Raw genomic sequence first — 21563 nt, 5'->3', positions numbered from 1 at the left:
GGTGTCACAGACTCTGGGGCGTGTTCCTGTTAAGTCCATGAGGGCAAAGAAGAGTCCCACCGTCAAATCGCTCGCGGATTTCTGAACCACTTTCCTTAAGTCAGCATCGAGGCAGACTTTGGCTGAGGGAATTACCCACAGTGCATAGCGTTGTGACGTGAAACGCGGGTTACCAGGGGTGGACCCGAAACAAAAAGGTAAACAACCACCATGCTGGAAAAGGGAAAATAATAAATTTATAATTTAATTCATTATTTGCAAATTACCTCTCGTCCACTCTGTAAGAGCAAGACCCTGGAACACATTCAAATCGAGTCGGTTCCTCAAGTGCCTTGGCTGTGAAGAAAGTAGAAAAATACAAATAATTATTTAAACAAAACAAATATGGCATGATTAGTATTTGCCAAAGGGAACAGCAAAGAGGTTGTTGAGTTACAAATTTGAATTCAAATGTATTAAACATGAAAGAAGATCAAGATCCATGAAGAAAGATGGAAATGGTAAATAAACAAATAGTTTCAAATAAATATACAAGGGGAAATACATTATTTCAGTTGTCTGAGGAAAAAGATCATATAAAACTAATACAAAAAATAAGAAACTCAGGGGGAGAATTTTGGAAATCTATTCTTGTGGATGAAAAATTACATTTCAACAGAGTTCTTCATTTTTCCAATATCAAACCCAATGTTATAGAATCTCTACAAGGATAATCTGGAAATTATGACTTTTTTTGTCTTATCCACTGATTATCAAGCCAAAATGCAGAAGAAGAAAATAAAATATGGAAAATAAAAAGTCCTAAATGCACATAGTCAGCATAGAAGGTTTTTTTGCATGGTGAAGGTAAGGTGCTGTCCCATTCCTGTTTATACAAGTTGAGGCCCTGGCAGACTCTCCCACTCAATAACTTACCAGGTGTCATCATTTAAATATGCGGACATAAAGATCATTATATCCACCCCATTAGACTTTATGGTGATAAAAATGCAGCGCTATTTTTACTGCATAATCGTTGCTGAAACTGTTTTTTCTGAGGTAGAACGTTTAATGAGGAGGTCCCCTGTCTGTGTGTCGGTGCTATTCCTAATATATAAAAAAAAATTCTTCTTAATCTTGGAAATAGCTGTTTAGCTTTTTCTGGAGCCGTCACCGAGTATCACAAGGTTTTTGTTAAAACAGGTTCATGAGTGTTAGAGCCATCTCTAGAGATTTGTTGTAATATAGTTTGATAGTACCACCTAGTGGCAGCTTTTTATACAAGTGCTCAGCACAACCTGAACCCTTTACTTCACCTACTGGACTACAATCCCTGGGACAAGCCAGCGGAACCAGGACATCAAATACATCAAGTGAATAAACAATGCTGCACGTTACACATGTTACAGTGGAGACTCTTTGTGGAAATAAAATGATTGAGTCGGCATGGAACAAGTTTTTAACTGTGGATGATTAACAATAGTACAGCTTGCACTGAGTTGTTCTGAAGACAACGTAGGATGTGGAATATTGGAATTAAGTTACAATGGATGATAAAAAATGAATCCAAGCCTATTGATGATGATGCAGAGGCAGCCAATGAAAACAGGTTTCTCAAGCTTATTGATCAGGCAGTAGAGGGGGGCAGGCTTACAGTGGTTGGTTTGTACATAAAAACAGCAACCGAATCAATTGTGTACCTTCGTACAAGCAACTGACACAGGTCAAACAAGCTTAAACCACACACCATGCATATGTGTATGTATGATCTGATGTGCCTTCAGGCTATTTAACCAGCAGCTAAACTTGCAATCTACAAACGCTTCCCAGGAGCTAACAGAAATAGATTTTAAAAAGAAAGAAAGAAAAAAGACAGAAACTTCCACGTTGACTTTCTCAGGGTGCAGGCGAGATCTCTCCTTACTGAGAGTGTCCCCAGCTGTCGAGAACACTCTTTCGGACGGTGTGGAGGAGGCCTGAACACAGAGGTAGGTGGTGAAGAGCTGTGAGAGAAGTGTCCTTCTTATTCCACCACCAGAGCACAGGGTCTTCTGAGGTGGGGATGGTAGGGAAGCCTTTGTAGACTGACACTTCACTCTTCATCTTCACACGGAGGGTCGGTGCAGTGTGTTGCTGTTGAATGATGAGTCTCTCCAGCTTTCTGTCCTCCTCGAGAAACGCCGTCAAGTGTTATCCCTTGTGTTTCTTGTATAACGTCTGGCATTTTTCTGTTTTACTTTGTAGTTTCTTTCCTTGTGTTGCTGCACTCCCTGTTTCCCCGTCTCTTGCCTGTGCCTACCAAAGCTCGCGTTCTTTCAAGAACGTTCTTGGGAGTTCAACTCGGTAGAACATACTCCCGAGAACGGGAGGACCCAGAACGGTCAATTTTGCAATTGGAACAGCAGCGTACTTTCGTTTCTTCTTCTTCTGGTTTTATAGTGGGTGGCACCTAGCGTGTATGGCGCATTACTGCCACCCACCTGCTGGATTGTGGGCCAAAGCAAAGAAGAAAAAAAAAGTTTATGAATTTTCCATTTTTGTAGACTACACATAATGGCCAGTGGCGGGAAAAAAAGTTGTGGTGGGTTGTGGAGGACATTGTGGTGAGTGAGGAGAGTAGAATTGAAAACTACTATAAAACTACTATAAATGCCATTGTCGTCGCCGTCGGGATGCTGTACCAGCAGGCTGAAGAGGAAGCTGCCCACCTGAGTGGGCGGGTTCGGGAGAGACAAGCCAGGATGGCCAGGATGCGGCAGAGGGTGAAGAGCAGACGTGCCTTAATAGCAAGTCTTGTTACCCTTGTACGTTTGTCTAATCGTTATGCTCTATATTGTATTGTAAATCTAATAATACTGTATTAAGTACACACAAACACACGACTGCTGTTGAACTGTAGTTTTAGTGAGAGGTGTTTTTTAGTCTATCCTTATTCATGAAACATAACACCTCAAAATTAGATTATATTAAAAGCTCAATAATAAAACATGGCTTAAATTGAGATTTATTCCAGGGATACTGTATTACATTAACTGCATCAAGGTCTGCATAATAAACTGGCAGGTACAGAGGATGTTTGGTACTTTTAATAATCTAATATTGTAATGGATTAGCCTGCATTCCACATACAAACCTGTGTGCACACAATAAGGTACACAAACAGCACTACATTAATGCAAGTAGTGCCTGTACCTCATGTGATAAACAAATTTAGCCTGAGTAGTATATTGTTTATCATGTACAGTAATTATACTTTTTGACAGACCCTGGGAAGATAGGTGAGCTTTGATATAGCCTTGACCTATCAAGCAATTACAGACAGAAATATCTCATAAATGCAAATTAATAAATATTAAATACAAATCTTGTGAATAAGAAAAAATATACATTTTAAATATAGCACCAATTTATAATGATACAATCTTTAAAAGTTAGTTGATGACTGGAGCAACCAGAATCTAAGCGCACTCAGAACTCCCATTTGAGTTAAAGACCCAAAAACATTTCACAAATTCCAACTGGTGACAGTAAAGTCAAAAAACAAATTGGGCAAATGTAAAACAATTCATACAACCTTAGTTATTCGGAGCAATTTTCTACTTCTTTTCAATAGGACTGGGACTGAAAGTGGGTAAGCTATCTTTGTTCGGCCATAAAATAGAGACTCAATGGAGACACTGATGCCGATCAACTAATTATGAAAATTAGTGGCAGTGTTCATTAATGGCTAAAAATGAGACAAATGAGCATGCACCTGCAACATTTACAAAAAAAAAAAATTAACTTACAGAGCATGTCTTGAAGAAGTTAGAAGAATCCTCCACCAAGATGATAGGCAGTCCCCAAAGACATAGGCACCTGATGTCTTCCCCACAATGTTTATGTACAAGAGGACAAAAGGAAAGGAAAATGGAGAGGACAGAAAATAAAATTAGGAAATGAAGAGAGGAAAGGAGAATATTAAAGAAGGGAGACGAGATGGGAAGAAAGAAAAGGATAGAGAGCAGAGAAGAAAGAAAAGACAAAAGAGATGAACAGAAAGAAAGAGGTAGTAGACTAATGTAGTCAAACCCACCTTTGTCTGACGTAAAAGCTCAGCCAAAAGCTGTCCGGTCAGGTCTTTCTTCTTCCTAAAGAGGTCCGTCAGCCTTGGAGAGAAAAGGTCAAGTTCATCAAAGAAATTCTCTTGCAGACTTTTTTTTCCAAATTTGGGAATGTCAAATACCTCTGGACACTGAAAACTTATATCCAGAGAGGAGCTGGACAGGATCTCGGCGTCTGCCTGGCTGCTTGTGTCACTATATAATTCAGTGTCTGCTGAGATTGGTACAAGCTCAATCATAGGGATGATTTTGATTGTTGGCTTCTCTGGGAGCTCAGCAAGATTGGTGGGGTTACACAGTTCATTGTTAAATTCAGGATCTTGGTACTGTAAGGTGAAACTGTAGTTTGCTTGGAGAGTACCTTTGAGCCAGCCAATCAAATCGTCAAGTGTGTCAGGTCGTTTTGTCGTCATCTTTTTTATATCTCCCTCAGAGACATTAACCCTCATGGTTATATTCTGTTGCTCAGCCATCTGGGATGTTTGCCTTGGTGCGACAGCTAGCTCAACCACATCTTTGACAAGCATGACAATTTCCCAAGTGTTGTCACCCTCAGGGACACAGTGACCAATAAGAAATGGAAGGAGCCTTATAAGACACCAATTCTCATGGGCATTTCCACCAATGGTCCTTTTGGCGGAAAATCCCTTTCCAATAATCTGAGGGCGGTCTGTTTTGTCAGTAAATGTGTAGTTAAAGTACCTGATGGCCTGATTTAACATTTCTAGTGTGAAATACCCCTTGTCTATCAGGTCTTTAAGACACAGGGACAAATCAGTTGGAACAATGCCTTCCAAGATATCATGTAAGATGTCAGGAGTGTAACCAGTGATCGCATGAAAGTGCTCAAGATTCTCAGTTAAAGGACATGCTCTTTTCACACCATAAGTCAGAATCAATGCTGGGCCCTCTCACCTCCTGTACCTGCTTATCATGGGAGACTTTGTCTCTGAGTTTAAAGAAACCAGAACATACCTCTTGGTTTTGAGTGTCAATACTGCTTGCCTAACAGAATCTTCAGAACTTGTCAACAGTGAAGCTCTCCAGGAATCCTGCAAGGGAGTGGGCACCAAAGATTATCAACAGCAACATATAAGACTGTGCCTTTCCCACTCTCACCTAGTTGTTCCAAGTAAACACCATTTTGCTCCAATGACTTTAGATCATAGATAAGAGGTTGCAGAACTTTAGCGTAACCACACTCTTTGACTGTTGAGGTATTTCATAGTAGTGCAAGCTGGATTGAGTTAAGGGTTGACCTATATTTTGCAGGTATGTTGGCAATGACCCAGTATATGGCACACATTTTATGTTTCAGCTTTGATGTTCCTAGAGGATTGGCTACTTCAAAGTCCTCAATGTAAAGTCCAAGAGCAATTGTGAACTTGTCCCTTGCAAGAAGAGAGTTTTCATTAAAGCACTGCCCATCTACATACGATCTATATTCCTGTGGGACATGGACTTTTTCTGACATGGCTTTATCTAATATCTCAGTTTTGTTGAGCAACTTCTGGAGCATGGGAACAATAGGGACATATTCAAGTGTTTTTTTGCCTTTTTCCACACAATATTCGATGGGGTTCACCAGTGGAAACTCTCTGTGTACATAGGCCGCTCTCCTTTTAGCAGTTCCAAGGGATCCATCTTTGGCACAAAATGCAATTATGTTACTTTCTGACACGACACCTGTTACCTCTCTCACAACTGTTTCATTAATGTCAACATAATATTTCTTTAGTACGGCCCTCACTCTGTTATGCAGAAGTGGCTGTGACGGCTTATTGATTTCACAAAGCTGCTGTATTACTTCTTGCACAGCACTCTCTGGTATGTGCATGACAGTTTGCATCTTTAACAGAAGAGATGCTAAGTTGTGCTCAAGCTGTTTTTCTAAATCACGAAGATCATTCTCACTGGCTTCTTCACTGACATCTTCTAACTCCTCCATATCATCAGCATGTGACATTTGGTCTTGTGCAGCATCACTGTCATCGCTTACATTATCCAAACCATTGATTTCTGACTTAATCCTTTTCCAGTTCTGTTCCTGGTGTACTTTACTCTTGTGTGCTTTGAAAGTGGAGTTGATACTGGTTTCAAAGTTACAGTCTTTATACGGGCACCTGACTTTATGGTTTACTTTTAAGTGTGCAGTACGCAGGTGAGTAAAGTAGTCAGTCTCAGAACAAGACTCGGCAAACCCACATGACAGACAGCAAAACTGAACTGGTACATCTACACTTCATTGCTGCTGATCAGGAGTTTTGGTGTGGAGGCGGGATAAATGTACTTTTAGTGCATTGAGTGATTTAAATGTACATGGACATTCCTGATGTAAACAAAGAAAGGGCTCTGTTCTTGCATAACTTCCATGTTTTAGCCTATAATGTTTAAATAGCTGTGCTCTCTTTTCACAGTTAAGAGGGCACCACTTACACTTCCGAAGCATATTTTTCAGAGATTGGTATAGCTATACAGTTTGTTGCTAATTTCAGGATCTTGGTTTCAAAAGGATTTCTTCCCATGACCTGCAACACAATAAAACAAAGACAATAAGAGACAGGGAACTTATATAAACTACAGTAGTCTATCACAACAATGTACCTGTATTTTCAAATTAGCTGACATTAAAGCCATAATGTCATTATTAGAATGTATTGCTAATATGCCCCTCGGCACCTGCCCCTCATGCCTGGCGTTGCGGAATTTATTATTGTACACAGACTGCAACATGCACATCAACTGCTACTACAAGCCTCTAGCCACACACACCGGGCATTCTCACTACGCCCGCTCCACACACACACACACATACACACACACACACGTAACGCTACGTCCCGTTCAGAGCGGATATATTTAAATAATCAAACGACATTTGCGCACAGCTACAGTGACGAACACACAGACGCCCGACGCAGTGAACGAGCGGAGTGCGCGCAGGCAGGAGAGAGCCGGTTCATCCAATCACTCTCTTCAGACAGTGATTTCCGATTGGTCGTGTTTTGTTCAGTCCTGCCGCAGCCACGGATGAGGGATTGTTTCCGTTTCAGTGGATCATTCAATGTATTCATCGCTATCGGTTTGTTACGAGAGTTTCAAGTAGTATGACAGAAAGTGCTTCTCGCAAAAAAACGCCTACCCCACCTTTAATGAGATCTTTGATGTTGTTTTTAAGAGTCCAGTTGTTAAGCTCGACAATGAAGTCTGTGGGGGGCACTGACATTGGGTCTCTGTTGTAGATAATAATGCAGTGAGGCCCTCACTGTGGTCTATATTCGTATAAAGAGACTCAACATCCATAGTGACTAGAAAAGCATTATCAACACTTTGAATCTCCTCCAGCTTCTTCAATACATGTGTGCTATTTTGGATACAAGCTTTTAAAGACCTGGTGAGTGGTTTGATGAAGAAGTCAATGTATTTGGACACTGGCTCAGTAATAGTGTCAATTCAACTTACAATGGGTCTACCTGGGGCTGAATTTAGGTTTTTATGGACTTAAGGGAGCCAATAAAATGTTGCTAGCCTGGGGATTTTGGGCAAAAGAAAGTCACATTCCTTATCTGTGATAATATTTTGAAATTTCCAAAAGCTGTGTCCATCATATCTTTAAGTTCATTTTTTATCACTGCAGTGGAATTGGAGGCTAATGGAACATAATATTGTGGGTCATTTAGCTGTCTTGGAGCCCCATCAATGTATTGTCTCTTACTCCACACAACTCTGGCCCCAAACTTGTCCACTGATCTCACAATGAGGTCATCGTTGTTCTTCAGCCACATTATAGCCCGTCTTTGTCCTGGAGACAGATTAGGGTGGCTGTGTCTCCTGTTGGTTTGAATCAGTATGTCCACATCATGGCTCACCTTTTTCGTTAAGGCACTTAAGCAGGCATTACTGTTGAAAGGGAAGAAGTGGCATTTGCGCTTGCTGGGTCTGTGTGGCTCATTCACTTGGTATTAATCAACAGGTGCTGCAGGTGGTGGTGTGTCTGTTGTTATACCATTCTTTCAGGTGGAGATTACGGTGAAATCTGTACAGGTCCACTTTAGTCTGAAAGGCATTCATTTTGTGAGTGGGGGCATAGGAAAGGTCTTCGGACAAAATTCGTAAACAGTCATTTTAATAACATCTCTAGGGTTGGGTCCAGCGGAGGCTCCATGGCCATAGATGGTAGCAGTCTTAATTACGTTAACGAAAAATGTCCGTCAACGACCGAGAAGATGACGAGCTAAAAATAGGTCTTCAACGATAAAAGATTATTACGAAATGTATGTTTTGTTTTCGTTTACGAGACGAGACGTGATGAAAACTTTTAGTGTGTTAAGATAAAATCATATTTCCCCCCGGCGCGCTTTTAGTCCAGCTGTGGCGAAACTGCGATTCTTTGAAGAAGAGGAAGACTAAGGAAATTGATTCAGATATTACCTATGTAAAAGTGTTCAGAGAGAAATGTTATTTTATATACAACTTGTCACCTTGATTTTTCCAATACTTGTATTAGCCTGATTTAATTTATTTTAAAGAAAGAAAACGTTTTGACCTAGTCGACTAAAATGTCATGACTTTTCTTCGACTAAAACATTTTCAGTTTCGTCGACTAAAACTCGACTATAACTATTAAGGATAAAATAACTAAAATGTGACTAAAACTAATAAGCATTTTCGTCTAACGACTAAGACTAAATCTAAAATAGCTGCCAAAATTAACACTGGATGGTAGTCCCGAGGTTGTCTTCCTCCTCCGTCTGTCCCGTCTTGTTTTCCTCTTTTGTAGCCAGTTTCCGATGCATTGTGTAAAAAAGATTGAGTTGAGCTGTGTGGTTTGGTTTCCTCCTCCTCGCCGGTAGTAGTGTCACTGCTCGGCAGGCTGAATGAAACTGAGGGGACTTGCCTGTTTCTACGAGTGGGCAGTTCTAATTTCTTGTCCCTATCCAGGAGTTTTTTTAAACCATGGTAGGAGGCCTGTGCCTCGTGTCTTTGACAATGATGTCATTACCTTGTTAGTCGGTGAAGAAAAAAGTGTAACTTGGTGTTTGAGACATCTTGAGTATGAAAATCCCCCAAAACTCGTTCTGGAACAACAGAACGGAGCAACTCACCAAACTTCGCCACAAGTCACTTGGTAATTGAGAAAACATGGGGGAGTGCTGCATGTGGTAAAGAGGTATAGGTGCTCTTCCAGGATAGGGCCAATGGTAAGATAGACAAAAAAACAATGACTGTCCAGCTTAGTAAGTCTGATGGAAGTTGAAGGTGTACAGTCAGGAAAAATCCGGGGCACTCTGATTGAGGATTCGAGAGAATAAAAATCCTTTATTAGACCTTGGCTATGTCTACGTGTTTCGACTCACTGAGTCTCCATCAGGGCATCGGTGCAATAACAAACAGGTCTGCAATTTAAAGACGTTTGGCATCCAAGAATACAGCTTGTATGGCTGGATATTGTTCAAGAAATCTTTCAACCATGAAGAACAGAGAGTTCCAGCTGGTCCTCACGCCCAGGACAAAGGAATGGCCTGACAAGCCTGAAACATATAAGAGCCTATTCAATCAATTTAAATATTTTTAGGAGTCATGCCTGTATGATACTGAACAATGAGACTGGGTTTCTTTCTTACCCAGGAGACGCTGCTTCTCCTCAAACACATTCTTCACGATGAAGGATCACATCATCCAGAGATGGTGTACGCCATTTGTGAGCCAACGTTGAAAATATGCGCAAAGCATCCAAGCTTTCTGATTTGGAGCTGTCGTAAGGCCACTTCCATATTCGCAGCATCTTCTACGGTTAAATCCTTCCTTCGAGGATGTAGCCCACGCGGCCGACGGAGGCGATACTCCTTTGTCGGCCAGGTAGGCCGCGACAGTGGAACCGAAATGAGAAGTTCTGGTATACGACAGGCTTCCTGTTTGTTGTTGCATTGACTGTGTATGTAAACACACCACGCAAAAAAATTCGCATTGTGTCGGGTATGAACGCACCTTAACAACGGAGCTTCGGTGCGGCAGAGAAATGTTTTTGTGGGGAAAAACGTTAATCATGGAGCAAACAGTAGTTTTACTTTTCTTTTGTATTTACCTGTTAATGGAGGAATTGCAGATGCTTCACCGCTAACGCCGGCATGTGATGTATCTGAGTCCGAGAGGAGACTATGGCCAGGTAAAATAATCAGGTTAATCTTTATACTTTCAGCCACTAGAAATGCTAACATTAGCTAATTATTTTCTGTATAATGCAGAGATATATGGAGAATCAATTTATCATACCTTTCCTGTCCACTGAAAGCCACATATCCCAAAATGACCCACTCTGGACAGGGTTTCCGCTACGTTCATTATATGGGGGCAGGATATCACCGCAAGATTATTGCTGCCGCTCCTACAGAATTTTATAAAATGTCATGAAGTCGCAATTTCAAGACCCTACGAGGACTTTTATTTTGAAACGACAAGACACCACGACAGAGCGCTGCAGGCGACACTCTCCCAAAGAGAGGGAGCGAGAGGAAGAGGGAGAGAGGAGGCCCCGTCCACACCACAAGATATTTCAAAAACGATCTTCCCCCCCATTTTCCTCAGCAGGGGGGCCGGAAACTTTTCCGTAATGATGGGTTCATTGGAAAGACGCATCTAGCTGTAGAAACACTGTAGTACCTATTCCCGGCCTATATGTGGCGCTGTTTTCTGCTACAGAAATACACCAAAAAAGAAGAAGAAGAAGCCGAACAACAACAACAACAGTATGAAGATGTTGAGGGAGAAGTGAAAAATAGACTCCTTTGTTTGGTCCGATTCTGAGTGCGAACTGCTGTTGCGATCTATGGTCGCCTTGCTGAGTGGGGAGTTCTGTGCTCCGTGGCTGTGCGTGTGTGGCGTGCAGCGGTGGCCGGAGCTCGCACTTTGCTGGTCCTACTTGCTCTGTGGTCTCAGTGAGGAGTCCTCACTCTGAGCAGTTGCCGCGTGACAACTGTTTGGTTTCTCCCCTCTCCCCGGCCCTATGGAGTGACCGAGCAATAGTATATATTGCCCTAGCGACCCAAGAAGAGGCCACAAGCCTGTAGTCCGCCATTGTTGTTGTTGGAGATGCCGCGTGCGGAGGGGCGAGGGTCGAGGGGTGGGGTGGGGCGATGACATCATCGTATGAGTATCTGGTGTTCACACAAACTCAAATACCCAAACGCAGGGGGGGGGGATTTATCTTCTCCACCCTGGGACCTGGATTCAAAAGAGTGCGTTTTCAGGCAGCGAAAACTCCGGGTGCGCCTGGACCGGAGGCGCATACGTGCAAGACTTCCGCCTATTTACAACAAATTCGCATTCGTGTAGACAGGGCCTGAGAGTAGTGTTACCGGGTATCAATGAGACAAAGTTACATTCTGCTTCTGCTTAACGGTTCCTCAAAGAAAATGATATATATATATATATATATATATATATATATGTATATATATATATATATATGCGCCACGTGTCAACGTAACTGTGCCTGTTTTGAAATGAGCTAGTACGTAGCATGCATGCTATCGTCCAAGTCAAACGGTCAAAAGTCTGCCTGTACTTAAAGGGACAACAAGGCAAAGTGCAGTGAATGCGGAAGGATACTAGCCGCAGGTCGGGTCGCACCTCGAATCTGAAAAAAACATTTAAGGCAGCACGACATTGATTTGGAGGAGTGTAGCTACAGCGTTGGTTTGTTGTGACTGTGCGGCCGCTGTTCAGCTCCTCCATCGAAGATCTTTAACATGCAGTTAGATGTTTTGCACTGATGCACATAAGTGTCACATTTTTCCCTTTTTGCTGCTCTGATGGACTTATGTTTCTTGAATTTGACTTGTAAATAAATAGATGAACTTTATTGATCCCAAACTGGGAAATTACGGTGTTACAGCAACAGTTACTGTCACACAACACACCTTACAAAATATTTAAAATTAGGGGAAATACTAATGTAAAAATATAAGAACCTGCAAAACTATATTAGTGCAAGTGTGTAATCTTTTACTAGTAATGTCCACAAGAAGATGACATGAAGGTGAAAATGTGCTGGATTTGTGTAAAACAGAGATGTTGTACAGTCTAATGGCTTGTGGCAGGAAAGATTTCTAAAAATCTGAATTGATAAGCAGAATCCGAATCGAGATTACCCATCCCTAGGACAGAGACAGCGAGAGTGAGGTAGATTTAACAAACCAAAGTCAATTTATATAGATTTTACAGTTTGAAAGAATGTTCGCCATGTATAGTTATTCTCTATTGATATTCTTCCGACAGCAGGGTTTACTATATTTGCACAACAATTTAATTTCTTTTATTTATTTGTTTATCTACAATACACATTCAAGGAAAATGGTTAAGAAAAATCCTAGAGGAACACTGCTGGAGTTCACCCCAGATGAAGGTCATCAATTGTGGCGGCCCATCCAGGTCTAGCAGCACGTCTAGGGACTCCCTGCTCAGCCGAAGAGCCACGTAAATTTTTTCATATTGTTATATGTTCTTTTATATGTTCTATTTTATTATGGTCTGAGTATTTGTATGTTAATAATTGTTGTTTTCTGTTGAAAAAACTCCCAAGAAAAATAAAGAAACTGAATGGAAGAACTCTTTTATTTTACAATATAAACTAAATAATGTTCATTCACATGTGAGTTTTTTGTAAACAAAAATATTTATACAATTTATTTTTCTGCATACCTGCTGTGCACTGGTCTTGGCCGACTGTATTGCTTATATCATAACTCCCTGTGTAATGATACTGAAAAGATGTATCAACATGTTTTAATCTTCCACTACTGAAACCTGAATCCATCAAATATTTAAATGTAGGATAGCCGGGGTAAAAGGGGGGCACGTAAAGTAACCCTACAAAGGAATGATAATTTCATCAAAGTGGATACAGAATAAATTAAACATTTTCAGACATTAGTTTTACACAATGGCTTTCACCTTTCCTCTGTTTCCCCACAAAGTCCCGCATGAACATTAATTATGGCCTCTGAAAAGAGTTCTCCACACAATGGAGCAACCTGTGAAATTTGGAAACACCATTTACAACAAAAAAGAAAAATCGCACATGTTAAACATAGCACAGGAAAAAAGGGTTCTATAAAGACACACATGGCAAAAAGCCAAACATATTTGAAAAGTATTTATAAATGAAAGGGCTTTGTTGTGGCACTGCAGTTTCCTCACCTTACTCCCTGATGATGTCTCCTTATCAGTAGACGCCTGTAAAATGTCACTGTTACTCGTTCACATCATGCATTTACATAAGGCTCAAATGCATAAAATAATAACAAGAATCAAACCTTAGTTTTGATTGCTTACCACTCGAACATCATCATCATCCTCCATGGAGACTTCGTCAAACCCATCGGAGTGGGTCTATAAGAGGAAACATCAAATGAAGGCCCTTGGCATGTTGTCAAACTTGGGGGCGTGAAATCCAAGGGAGAAGTGTCCAGTGTTTGCTGGATGGGCATTATATAAAGGCAGCCTTTGCCTACCCAGGTCTTCACAAGACTGGCCCCTGAGTAACCCATCCTTCTCAGGGAACACCAAATATAATCTTCTTTGTCCAGATCCTCCTGTTTTGGTTGAAACAAATATTTCTGTTCTATTATTATCATACATTTCAAATTAATATATTTTTACTACCCAAATTGTTTTATGAGCTTGTAACGTATAAAATAAAATTTTCAACAAAATTTCATCTTCTGCGTTTTACCCATGGGCTTATGAATAAGCGAGGCTCCATAAAGCTGAGCCATCTTGGGGTTGACCTCACAGAGAATATTTGTAATATATTGATTGATAGAATGCAAGATGGGGTTAACAAAATGTGCCTTAATTGTATTACAGACAGTTTGCATGCGTGTAGGATGCACATTACTTATTTGCAATATCAGGCTAACACTAAGATTAATTAACTAAAAATTATGGCCATTATGAGCAACAGCGACCTATTTGTTAACTTTGGTGAGGTTACTGTTAAAATACACTTTCTTGTGCAATTTTATTTTCTTGTTCTTATAAATTATAAGCTGGTAAATAAGTCATATATACCTCCTTATGACCCACCTCCTCCGGGACCCGTGCAGACCTTCGTCCCAGCCCAGCCTGCAGAAGAATAAGCTCCTCTGAGGGCTAAGGGGTCTTTTCTGAGGAGCTGGCGAGGAGGAAGAATGCGAAACTATTTTTTGATGCCTGATCTTTTTTTTGCAGATCTAGGGACAGGCCGTATTTGTTTATTTGTCCTCATAAACAGTCCAGGGAAACACCTGACAGAAAGGGTGTAAAGAAAATTTAAATTCATTGAAAAACTCAACAGCGGAACAACTTTGTAACAGATTTTCAGAAATATTTATGTCAGCCTGCAGCTTTTGTCAAAAGAAGCCAAAAAAATAATGACTACCTCATATCAATTTAAATAACATGAGGCTAAAATAATATAAGTCAAAGGCATTGTATAAACAATTAAAACCTGGACATTTGGTCCTGAACAAAAGGCCCTGCAGGAGCAAGGATCTGCAGGGTTTCCTGGTTTCCCTGCAGTGCCTCCTGTCGGCTGCTGCCTGCTGCCCCTTGACTGTCCCTGGTCAATAAGCTGTTCCACAAAATACATGTTCATTATCCACGGTGGAGACTGTTTCCCATCTGAGCAGAGAATTGGAAAGTGACCATTTACATCACCTCTCTGATGGGTTACTAAAGAACAGATTGGGAAACACTATGTTAAAGAATCCCAGATAATTAGTTCTCCAGTTTAAATTTGATACACACCAAAACACTATATGATGTAACCAAGCTGCACACATGTCCTCCAGTAGCCAGTAGAACAAAAGCCAATACATATGATCCATACCGCTGCTCCTCGCTGCGGTACGGATGGCCCTCAGGATGGCCAACAAATCCTGCGGTGCCTTACATATTTCGTTCAAAGGAAACAGGAAGAATAAATACAATCAAATTTAAATAAATAGTGCTACAGAAAGCACAACTTTTAATGGTCTTGAAAAATTTAAAGTTGTTTACCTCGTTTTGTTCGGACATTTTTCTCTGACATCAAAACCTGCGTGTGGTTAAGGGGGTGGCGGCAGCACAGAAATACAAGGGGAACAATACAGTTAACATAAAATGTAACATACATTATTATTATTAATAATATCATTGCATTTATAAGTGTCAGTATCAGTCTGGTAGAGATTAAAACAGCGGTTGTTCAACTGTTCTTTCTCTCTTCTCTCCTCTTGTCTCTCCTCCCCCTCTTTTTGCCCACCTCTCCTCTCTCCCCAACCGGTCAAGACGGATGTTTCTCAAGTGACTGAGCCTGGTTCTGCCAGAGATTTCTTCCTGTTAAAAGGGAGTTTTTTTCTCATCCACAGTTGCCAAGTGCTTACTCATTGTGGGGTTTTCTCTGTAATATGGTAATATTAACCTCACTATGTAAAGTGCCTTGAGACAATGTATGTTGTGATTTGGCGCTATACAAATACAATTGAATTGAAAATTATAATCTTATATTTTTCTTTATTACATTAAGAAGGAATTAGCTAATAATGCAGTTAGCCTACCGTTAAAAAATTAGTCTACAATAAGGTGTCATAGGTACTCCATGGTACTAATGAAATGTAGCTAGCTAGCTAGACTGCGGTTAAAAACTGAGTCAGCAAAAATGATTGATAGGTTTTATATGTAGAGAACAAAACGTAGCAATCAAGCTGTTTTTGACAGCTACAGCATACTTGAAAATGTATGATAGCGAATATTACTGTTCGTTGACTCTCATCTTGCCGATGCGGCCACTGTCTCTCGTCTTGCCAACAGTATCCTACCTAGGGGAATATCAAACCTGGCAACTCCAGGCTCCCTAAGAGCTGTCAGTCAAAGTCCAGAGGCTCTGCCCCCAAAAGTGTCAAAAACTTTTCCGCGAGCGTAGGAAGTGCTCGACAATTCCATTAGATGTCATGAAAGAGGACATTGCAATGCACCTAAGTCTGAAATACCCAGATCTCACGACAGTTACGCTATTACAGAGTGTCTCTGGCAATGGCATAGAATATAGAAATGGAAAGTGATTGTGTGGAACCCTCTGAATGGTCATGAAAGGTAACTATAAATGTTTCAATGTTTGTTTAATGGAAATTAACCTAAAAATAAGACACACTATATGAACTGTTTAATAGAGAACCTAATGATTTTTCACACCAAATTGAGAACTACTTAAGTCTTGTGAGTCGCCAGGGGGAAGTGATTATGTCATGGTCTGATGTAACTTGAGCGAGCATCTGTTGGGATGAAGATAATTGATTGAAGGCTAGTAGTTTGAAAATTAAATAATCTGGGATTTGGAGATAGATAGGAGTGGGGTTAGGTGAAAAAATGAAGAAACAAACAAGACCTCAGTAGCCCACTCCTCATCTCTGCTGGAGGCTACATTAACTGCTACTGTAGAAGTATTTTTTTTTAAACACTTGCTATAAAATTTACATTTTAAAGTCCTCTGTTATGTCTGGATAACGTAGTGATTAAGATCAATTAAGATATATGTTTTAAAAATAATTTACTAGTTGAGATCAGTGTCGATAAAAATATGATTTTAGAGGAGGTATGTCATGGTAATTAGCTATGCATACACTTGGAGTTAGCGGGTAATGTTATATAAAGCAAGTAATGACCCTCTGCGTCCAGGTTAGTAATACTGTAAAACCATTTGTGAAACAGACACAGAAATGTACAACTGTATAACGTTAATTACTGCTTTACACAGAACTGGTGCTTTGAATGTCTATGATACTCGTACTGATGATGATCTGATACTGTTCACTCAGTAGAATTGTCTTACCTATGACTGGCTTTTCATCATTTTTTTCTTCTGCTTTTCTTCAGAATAACCCCTGTTGAGGAACTTAAAACTGAGATAAAGAGACAATGTGAGGTTTCAGGAAACTTCAGACTAATACAAGGACAAAGATTTTGATGAGTTCATAAACTTGACATCTACTTCAGACATTGAAAACAAGGCTACGATCAAATTTACCTCCAAAGAGCCTTATCTACGTACATGTAGCCCTTGCCCCTCTCTATCGGCATCTAGCCTGGATGAGATTAATTCCATGTCATCCGTGGACATGACATACTCTTATTTTCCCCTCCTATCTTAAACACGCCACTATCCAGTCCATATTAAAGAAAACCAACCTGGACCCTGTAAAGCCTATATCCAAACTCCCTTTTCTGTCAAAAATCTTAGAAAAGGTTGTAGCCAACCAACTCACTGCTGTGTTAGAAATACATAATATATTAGATAAATTTCAATCTGGCTTGCGGAAACATCACTTGAAAGAGAAAACTTTCATTGCAGAGTTCAAAAGAAGGTGGCCAGCTCTCTTCTCTGAGCGTGAGGTTAGTCATTTATATTGTGTTGATAACTAAAACAGTATGCATTGTTTTAAGGGGGCAAGGGGATAACATTTTAAAGAAATGTTCACCCAAAAATTCAAATTGTAATTATTGATATTTTTTGTTGATATTATTAACCAATTCTAATGCAAGTTGATATTTCTTCGTCCATGGGTTGCAGTTTGCCAGAAAAACATGGCAAATGTATCGAAAGTCAGTGGCTAGTTAAGCTTAGAACGTTTGGTGGTCAATGGAACCTGGCCAGAGAATCATATCAGTATATCCCTTCCATAGAAATTATAACTTTGGGGAAAATAATTATTTGAAAAGGGTTTCGTTATCCTTGACAAGTGATACTGCATTGGTTCATTGTTCAGAATGATCCACACACTTTTGTTTATGGACCACTCTGTTTTAACTCAAATTCATCAGGAAGTAAAAATACCATTTCATAGGTTGGATCATTTCATTCGTGTCTTCATTAACCCATATTGTGTTGCTGTTAATATTATTAAATGTAAGTAGATAAAGCAGAGTTTGCTCGCATCCTCCCAGCTGATTAGAGTTTTCCAAAGGAAAGGAGAAGCCGCCAGACAAAAAATAAGGAATATCATGGCAGACTTGGACAAGGTGTGTATTATTCTCATAAATGCTTGTTCAACAATAATTTTTTTTTGTAAGTATGACTTATTTATTATTGTGAGCAGTTGTATTACTTTGGCATGCAACGAAATGTTGAAGACATTGGGCCTCATGCAGGAACATTTTGGTATTCTAATCCTAAATATCTCCTACATCCGTTCGTACCATGAGTTCGTACGAAAAGGCCTCATCGGATTCATCAAACGCTTCTATCTTCAGAAAAATTTGTTAATCACGTACGTAAGCAGGATGAATTTCACCTGTGCGTATTTGAGAGAGAGTGCCTGCGGATCACAAATAAGCATAAACAACGCCCCAAAAATACCATATAAGCTTTTGCTTCCTGCTCCATGTCAAGAAGAATGTTCATTCATGAAAACAGCGTTAAAGAGTAAAAAGAAGACGTTTACGAGATCAGAAATTGAAGTTCTGTTTCCACAGATCCATATATTAAAGTCTACGTTTTTGCAGCGTCAGCAGGAGTTAAGTGACTAAAGAAGGTCTGTCAATTCTGAGTCACCTGTGAGTCGCACTGTCACTGAAATGAAGAGGAAATGCATCGATACGAAAATGGCTTATAAAAAAAAACACTCGCCACGGCGAGGTGATCGATGACTGCAGGGAGTTCAAGCTGAGCTCTCCGTCACTGATATGATTAAAAAATGTGCCATAACCGGTGATTTGCACATGTTTTCACTGGTGCTGCATCAGTGCACCTTCTTTCATTGCAATATTATACAATATGCAGCATGTTGTAATTATTTCATATTTTGTCTCTGGTGTGTAAAGCAGCTCACAGCTGTGATAAGGCTCATCCACCTGCCCTCACAACACCAATTGTGCGCTTTACCACGGCACGAGTGTGCATATGACGCTTGTTGTATGAAGCATTTGTCTCTCTGCAGGTTGACTAGAGATGTCACAAGCTTATTCGAATGGATTTTAGGGAGATGATGTGAAAATAGTTTGCATGGTGACAATAAACAACTGACATTGAAGCCAGCAACTCCGTGCCCGTGAACAACATGCACAACATCTGCCAAAGATGTCTGTTAACACGTTCTATACATGTATAATTATATAATAACTGGAATTGCTGAATCAAACAGAATAATGTTAACATAACAAGATGAAAATAAAATGATATATATATATATATAACTTTGTTTTCACATTCCTGACATTCCCATCGTCTTCGGTGCAGTTTTTAATAGTATTTTTTTCAATAATAATGACGAAATGCTGGAGGGATGGCAAACTTGGGGCTGGATATATGGCAAAAGAGAAAAAAAAAATTCTGGTGTGTGTGTTTTGACTGAAGGTTTATTTGTTCTGCTTTTGTTGAGAACAACCAGGAGTGTGTGGATCAGACTGTGTGGATCCAGGTGACCTGGAAGATGCTGGAACAATCATCGTAGGTGTGGAAGTGCTTTAACAATCTTGGTTACACTGCAAATGCACTACCCAACAAATCTGAAGTACATTTGAGGTTCTACTGGATGGCAACCACCTCTCAAAAAAGGCTCAAGTGCTAAAAACCAAACTGTTTGGAGTAACAGTTCAGACAAGACTTTGGAAGGGGAATGTGGAGCATGAAAGACCTTTTTGTGTAACACTCTGAAGCAGCCAAAAGGAAAACTTGGGGCAGGGATATTATCCAAAATAATCTAACTGAAAAGAAATATTTTTAGATCTGCACATTGAACTGTGATATATATTATAGATGTCCGAATGTTTTAACAGGCTTTCAAAATGTTCACAAAAGAGAGGGAATGAGACAAACAAGTAAAACTACGAGAGGGTGGATTTTATGTCTGATTCGCAACGAGACAAGTTGAAACTTGCAGCTTCTTTCAATGTTCATGTCTGCTATTTATTTAGGATTTTATTTAATTAAATTTTGATTCATGTTATTTATTTTATTTATAATATAGTGATGTTGGTTGAACATAAGTCAGTTATTTCCATCTTAATAATACCGAGACGTGGACAAAATTGTTGGTACCCTTCCGTTAAAGAAAGAAAATCCAACAGTGGTCACTGAAATAACTTGTAACTGATAAAAGTAATAATAAATAAAAATTTACTGAAAATTAACTAATGAAAATTAGACATTGCTTTTGGAATGTGGTTCAACAGAATCATTTGAAAAAACAAACTAATGAAACTGCCCTGGACAAAAATGATGGTACTCCTAGAAAAGATTGAAAATAATTTGACCATAGGGACATGTTAAACTAAGGTGTGTCCTGTAATTAGCATTGCTGTTTGGTATCATGGTGTGTACCACACTGAACATGGACCACAGAAAGCTAAGGAGAGAGTTGTCTCAGGACATTAAAAAGAAAATTATAGACAAGCACGTTAAAGGTAAAGGCTATAAGAACATCTCCAAGCAGCTTGATGTTCCTTTGACAACAGTTGCACATATTTTTCAGAAGTTTAAGGTCCACGGGACTGTGGCCAACCTCCCTGGACGCGGCCGCAAGAGGAAAATTGATGACAAATTGAAGAGACGGATGATACGAATGGTAACCAAAGAGCCCAGAACAACTTCCAAAGAGATTAGAGGTGAACTCAGAGTTAAGGTACATCAGTGTCAGATCGCACCATCCGTCGCTGTTCGAGCCAAAGTGGACTTAATGGAAGACGACCGAGGAAGACTCCACTGTTGAAAGCAAATCATAAAAAAGCGAGACTGGAATTTGCCAAAATGCATATTGGAGAAAGCTTCTGGGAGAATGTCCTTTGGACAGATGAGACAAAACTGGAGCTTTTTGGCAAGTCACATCAGCTCTATGTTCACAGACGCAAAAATGAAGCATACAAAGAAAAGAACACATGGAGGGGGCTCAGTTATGTTCTGGGGCTGCTTTGCTGCATCTGGCACAGGTTGTCTTGAATCTGTCCAGGGTATAATGAAATCTCAAGTCTATCAAGGCATTCTGGAGCGAAAATGTGCTGCCCAGTATCAGAAAGCTTGGTCTCAGTCACATGTCATGGGTCCTCCAACAGGATAATGACCCAAAACACACTAATGTGTGATGCAGAAACAGACTTGTTGTGATTGCCTGTGACGCGGACGTACAGTTACTTCTACAGTTGGGCAAAGTGTCGTAACTTTTATTAAAACACCATACAATGAAAGTATTCGTTTTGATTGTTGGTGTGACTTTAGTGAAAACTAAGCATGACTATCATGAAAAAGACGTGTATGAAATAGACTTGTAACTACACAAGAGACCATTTAACAGATAAACAATAGGAGCTGACGTCCACCACCTATTTCTTTTGTTAAAATGTTCTTATGAGATGTCAAACTTTGAAGTAATTTAATTTTCATTGTTTGCACATAAATTGAAGTCTGTTAAGGAGGAAAAACTATTTGTGTTATAAGTTTTCCTCCAGATGATCCAGACAGACTGGACCAGT

Source organism: Scophthalmus maximus, chromosome 7 (genome assembly GCF_022379125.1).
Source record: "Scophthalmus maximus strain ysfricsl-2021 chromosome 7, ASM2237912v1, whole genome shotgun sequence".
Lineage (NCBI taxonomy): Eukaryota > Metazoa > Chordata > Actinopteri > Pleuronectiformes > Scophthalmidae > Scophthalmus > Scophthalmus maximus.
This window is presented reverse-complemented; position numbering follows the sequence as displayed.